The following is a 6,731-nucleotide window of genomic DNA, read 5'->3' on the forward strand; positions in this document are numbered from 1 at the left end:
AATAATAATAATGGTGTGACTGGGCGTGGTGGCACACGCATGTAATCCCCCCACTTGGGAGGCTGAGACAGGAGGATTGTGCGGGTTCGAGGCCAGCCTCAGCTACTTAGTGAGGCCCTTTACAACTCAGTGAGACCCTGGTTCAAAATATAGAATAAAAAATAGGACTGCGGGTGTCACTTGGAGGTAGAATGCCCCTGGGTTCCATCCTTAGTGTTGCAGAAATAAAATAGGAGAATGTATATATGTCATATGAAAATATGTCATTTACACAAATAGGCTGGAACACCCACAGATTTTTTGTTTCTATAAAGGACCCTGAAACCAATCCCTCTTGGATAAAGACCAAATACGTATAACTGTGTGTGTGCATGTGTGTGCGTTATGTGTGCATGTGTTTGAACCCGGGGTGTCCTACCTCTGAATTTTACCCCCAACCCTAGTTTATCTTTTATTGTGAAACAGCGTCTCACTAAGTTGCAGAGGGCCTCACAAGTTGCTGAGGCTGGCTGGCCACAAACCTGTGATCCTCCTGTTTCAGCCTCCCAAGTACGAGGATTACAGGTGTTTGCCCATCATGCCTGGCTTACACACACATCTTCGTATCTGCTTCTCTGGAGAGCCCTGATGAATACAGAGAAGCAATACATTTGGCTTTATTTTTATTTTTATTTTTTTGGTGGTACTGGGGTTCCTGGAAGCCCTTCTACCTCCAGGCTGCACTCCCAGACCTATTTTATTCTTTTTTAATTTTTGGAAACAGGGTCTCCTAAACCAGCGCAGCTGGCTTCGAACCTGCGCGATCCTCCTGTCTCCGCCTCCCAAGTGCGGGGACTACAAGCGTGCGCCACCACGCCCGGCAGTGCATTTGGTTTTATTTATTTATAAACAAATTTTTATTGAACATAAATGGTATATATTTAAACTATACTTGGTGCCCTCTCCCAATGCATTTGGTTTTATTTTTTATTTATTTTTATTTTTTATTTTTTGGTGGTACTGGGGTTCCTGGAAGCCCTTCTCCCTCTGGGCTACACTCCCAGACCTATTTTTATTTTTGGAAACAGGGTCTCTTAAGCCAGCGCGGCTGGCTTTGAACCTGCAAGATCCTTCTGTCTCCGCCTCCCAAGCGCGGGGATGACAAGCGTGCGCCACCACGCCCGGCTGCATTTGGTTTTAAAGGTCTGAAATGCCCGGCGTGGTGGCACACGATTGTAATCTCAGTACTTGGGAAGCTGAGACAAGAGGAGCTCAGGTTTGAGGCCAGCCTCAGCTACTTAGTGAAGCCCTCTGAAACTTAGTGAGACCCTGTTTCCAAATAAAGAATAAAAAATAGGGCTGGGGGTGTAGTTCAGAGGTAGGATGCCCCTGGATTCCATCCCTAGTACCACAAAAAATAAAAAAATAAAATACAAGGTTAAAAATAAAACACACAATTAACAGTTGTCTTCCGAGGAAACCTGGCTTGTAGCCTAAATGATGGCCATCAGAATTTGGATTCTAGAAAAAGGTTTTAAAGACAAGATTTTACGTGATGCCTGCCAGAACCATGCTTATATTTACTGAGCGGGAAGAGGTCTGTATTGTTTCACTTGCATACACTGAGAGATTTCAAATGAGAGGGCTTTGCAGCTGGGTATTATATAAGCTGGTAAAGTAGATGAGCAGTGCTGAGCCTTTTCAAAGCAGTGACACTTTTGAACTGCAGAGGCCGGAAGTAGAAGGCACGGATGAGCGCTAAATGGTTGGTCTGGAGTCAGCAAGGCCCCACATCAAGCCATCAGCCCTACAGATACCAGAGCGTGGAAGGTCACTCCCAAATACGAGTGCCTCTGACAACGTAGCCAGGGTTTCTTGGCTTGCTTTATGGAAGCATTTTATGAAGTCATTTGGTATTTATTTTAGGCAACGAAGTTATTACTGAATGGAGTTCGCAGCAGGTATAAGGCTTTGAAGTTTTGAACGCATTTGAGAAAGTTACTAGGACGTTACTTAAATACAAGCAAATTGAACTTGGGTAAAATTGGGATTATAATTTTAAGATCATGCAAAATAAAAATTATCTTTTGTCATATCAGGTAAGTATGTAAGTTATATGGTGTGTGTGTGTGTGTGTGTGTGTGTGTGTGTGTGTGTGTGTGTTACCAGGGGTGGAACCCAGGGGCATTCTACCCTGAGCTACATCCCCAGCGCTATTTATTTTATTCTTTATTTCAAAACAGGGTCTCACTGAATTGCAAGGGTCCTCACTAAGTATTAGCTGAGGCTGTCTGCAAACCACGATCCTCCAGTCTCCGCCTCCCAAATGCTGGGATTACAAGCGTGGGCTACCACGCCCGGCCTTAAGTTAATTTTTTTTATAAGTAATAATCCCCTAGTATTATTACTTATAAAAATACTTATAGCTTGGTTTGCTGGCCCACACTTGTAATCCCGGTGCTTGGGAGGCTGAGACAGGAGGATCGCACAAGTTCAAAGCCAGCCTCAGCTACTTAGTGAAGCTCTCAACAATTTAGTGAGACCCTGTTTCCAAATAAAATATAAAATAAGTCTGGGAGTATAGCCCGGAGGTAGAAGCCCCTGGGTTCCATCCCTAGTACCATACACACACACACACACACACAAAGATCACTCATTTTGTGATCACAGATCACACCTGTGAATCTGAGAGGATCACAGGTTGAAGGCCAGTCTCAGCAATTTAGTTAGACTCTCAGCAACCTAGCGAGACCCTGTTTCAAAATAAAAACAAAAAAGGGCTGTGGGTTAGCTCAGAGGTAGAATGCCCTTGGATTCAATCCCCAGGACCAACCAGAAATTTAAAAAATAAAAAAAAATATAAATCACTCACTTTGGAGGTCAGACATGTGGGCCATCCGTGGTCAGGCTGCCACGAGCCTGCCTATAGCTAAAACCTTGGACACTAGGTGCTGGGACACTTGCCTAGTTGACTTCTCAGGGCCCTGAAGTCTTGTTTGGCTGACAGCAGCGACTCTTTGGGGCTGCAGACATCCCCACGAGTCATGGGGAACGGTGGGACATTCGGTGGGGAGCCTGAGCCTGTCTTCTCTGCAGCCTTGACCGATGCCACCCAGCGCTGCATGGAGACAGGGCCCATTTGAGAAACGTTTTGTCTGGAACTCTAATGCAGGGTTAACTTGACCTGGACTTGCTTCTTCTCTTCCTCTTTTTTTAATTATTTATTATTTATTTATTTATTTATTTATTTTTTGGTACTGGGAATGAAACTCGGGCATTTTACCTCTGAGCTACACACCCAGCCCGATTATTTATGTGTGTGTGTGTGTGTGTGTGTGTGTGTGTGTGTGTGGTGCTGGGGTGGAAGCCAGGAGCTTTTCTGCTTCCGGGCTTATACTCCCAGACCTGTTTTATATTTTATTTGGAAACAGGGTCTCACTAAATTGCCGAGAGCCTCACTAAGTAGCTGAGGCTGGCTTCGAACCCGTGCGATCCTCCTGTCTCAGCCTCCCAAGTGCGGGGATTACAAGCGTGCGCCACCACGCCCGGCTTGGTTTATTCTTGACTTGGAAACGGTCTCACTAAATTCTGGAGGGCCTCACTAAGTAGTTGAAGGTGGTCACAACGTGGGATCCTCCTGTCTCAGCCTCCTGATAAGCTGGGTCCCTCCCCCACGTGATCTCTCAGCGGAACCCCGGAAGCCAGAAGCGGAGATATCGTGAGACCCCAGGTGCCTCGAGACTCCAAACATCGTGAGACTACAGATGTCGCGAGGGAATCGGCATGCCTATAAAACAGCCGGCCGATCAGGACTAGGCACAACTCTCCAGACGGTGGCCGGTCGGTTCCTTTCCCCCGGCCGGCTGACTCTCCGGAGGGTATTGGGGTTGGGGCCTAATAAAACAGCGGTCTCTGATAACCCGGTTGGTGTTTTTAGCTCCCTCCTAAACCCCCAACTCTATTTTCAACTATTCCCTCCCAAGTACTGGGATTACAAGTATGCGCCACCACGCCCAGCTCCAATTGAGTGTTTAATTAAACAAACAAACAAAACAGAACCCCTTCTTTTCCCCTTTCAAAACTTGCAAAAACCCCAGTACTGCAAAAAAAGTTTAAGTGATACTTAAAACCCTAAGCCACATGACCTTAAACTAACAACTCCAAATGACCCTAAAGATCTCCGTAGATTCTAAAAGATCTTAAACTTTATACCACCCTAAAGGGCCCTTGAGGAAGTGGGCACAGAGCCAGCCAGGTGTGATGGCACACACCTGTGATACCAGTACTTGGGAGGCTGAGACAGGAGGATCGCAGGTTCAAGGCCAGCCTCAGCAACTTAGCAGATCCTGTTTCAGAGGTAGAATGCTTCTGAATTTCCCAGGATTAAAAAAAAAAAAAAATCAGTACAGGATATAAATGAGAAATTCAAATATACTCTAAAGCCCAAACAATACAAAAGGCCCTCAAAGACCCACGAGGTCCTAAAGGCACCTATAACGCCCAAACTAACTTGGATCTAATGGATCCAGAATTATTCTAAACCCAAGTGACCTTGAACGGTTTCAAAAAGCGCACTGGGCCTGACTACCCCAGCCTCAAGGTGACACTGACACGGACCACTCGGCAGCCCCAAGCCCTCCCAGGGGCAGACGCCCTGTCAGTGACCTGTCTGACCTCGGTTACTCACACCCCGAGACCTGACGTCTGTGCCCACGGGCGGGGCTCTGGCATACAGCGAGCGGCTTTAGCTCGGTCTCGGGACTTACGTAAGACCCTGACTTCCAAGTGACCGTGGAAGTCTTTGAGGTTGATCCCGACTCCCCGACCCTGACAACCGTAAAGCCTAATTACATAAACTAATGACTGAACACTGAACGCTGTAAAGGACATGGGAAGAAACCCACAGACACACTCACCAGAACCCTAACACACGTCATCCCTCTTGGTAACCCCGTGTCCTCGCCCCGGTAATCCTAATGACAGAGAGCCATCAATCACAGAGAGACCCCGAGACTTTCCCAGACTCAGATGTGACTTTGATCTAAACGCTAAACCTAAGAAGCCTCATCTTACACCCTAATCCCGGAACAAGGATAAAAAACGGTATTAAGATCGCCCCAGGGTGATGCTGATTCCCTCCCGGGATGAGGACTCTGGGACGTGGCCGGCGCTCCCTCCCCAAGCTTCACCCAGGGCCCCACCTGAGGGCCTTGTTGCCACACGGGTGAAGCAAGGCTCTTTCTAATTTCACTCTTCTTTCAAACTGGGACCCAAAACCTGTCCCACGATTCTGCCATGTTTTTCTCATTTTAGTCACCGAAATGCACGCTGAATTGAGATGAGAACGGTGTAGGCTGTGGGCTTTGTGAGATGGAAGGTAAGCGCTCCTATGGTCACGGGGTCACTCTTCAGCCCAGCCTGTAGAGAAAAGAAGGGGAGCCCCTTAAAGGACAAGCCAGCCGAAGCCTGGAGGGGTGGCTCACGCCCGTCATCCCGGGGCTTGGGAGACTGAGACAGGAGGATCGCAGGTTCACAGCCAGCATCGGTGACTTAGGGAGACCCTGGATTTTTATATTTTATTTTATTTTTATGTGGACCCTATTGAAAATGGCATACAGCCGGGCGTGATGGCGCACGCTTGTAATCCCCGCGCTTGGGAGGCTGAGACAGGAGGATTGCACGGGTTCGAAGCCAGCCTCAGCTACTTACTGAGGCTCTCAGCAACTTAGTGAGACCCTGTTTCCAAATAAAATATAAAATAGGTCTGGGAGTGTAGCCTGGAGGTAGAAAGCCTCTGGGTTCCACCCCTAGTACCACCAAAAAAAAAAAAAAAAAAAAAAAAGAATAAAAAATAGGGCAAGGGGTGTCACTCAGAGGTAGAATGCCCTTGGGTTCCAGTACCGCTAAATAAATAAATAAATAAATAATTAAATAAATAAGTAAACCAAAATAGCTCAGAGGTAGAATGCCTCTAGGTTCAATCTGCAGTACCAAAATAAATAAATAAGTGAACATGAAGAATTCATACAGGATATTATAATTGAATCCTACCGAGACTTAAACTATTTTGTTCTCCGAGGAAGATCCTCCGAAATGTATCCCCCTAGAAATTGTAAGCTAAAGATCAGCCTCGCAGTGAGTAATGCTTTATTCAGAAGTTGTAGAGAAAGAATAGTAAAACCTACACACTTATCACAAATCATACTTGTCATAACTGAAAGTAGATGCCAAGACATAATGACGAATTAAAATAGCTAGCTGGTTAAAGAACAGACACATGGGTTGATACTATATATGTGTCTTTGCTTTCAGAGGTCATCTTGAGAGCAGGATGAGGGGTGGGGAGTGTTTTACTTGGGAAGGATTACATTTTTCAGGACATAGCTTTGCACTGAATTTCTCAGAAATAGCTTTTCATTTCTTTAATGATACACGTGCTCATGGTTTAAAAGGTCAAACAAAAACAGCTCTCTCCTGCTCCTCCCACACCCAAATCCCGGTTCTCCAGGCAGCCATGGACGCCGCAAGCAGCGTCTGGTGTTTATCACCTTGTTTACCACGTGGTCATGCCTCTTTCACTTTGCTGCTCTGGGACCTGGTCTCCTCCGCCTCCTTCCCCACTTGCCCTGACTCCTGCCAATCACAATGTTTGTTTAGGCCCATGTCCAGGCTTTACATGACACGAGTATATAAAAATGTTCTATAAAGCTGCAGGATGTCTTATAATGTTTTTCTTTCTTTCTTTCTTTCTT

The sequence above is a fragment of the Muscardinus avellanarius genome (assembly GCF_963383645.1).
Source record: "Muscardinus avellanarius genome assembly, chromosome: 19".
NCBI classification, from domain to species: Eukaryota; Metazoa; Chordata; class Mammalia; order Rodentia; family Gliridae; genus Muscardinus; species Muscardinus avellanarius.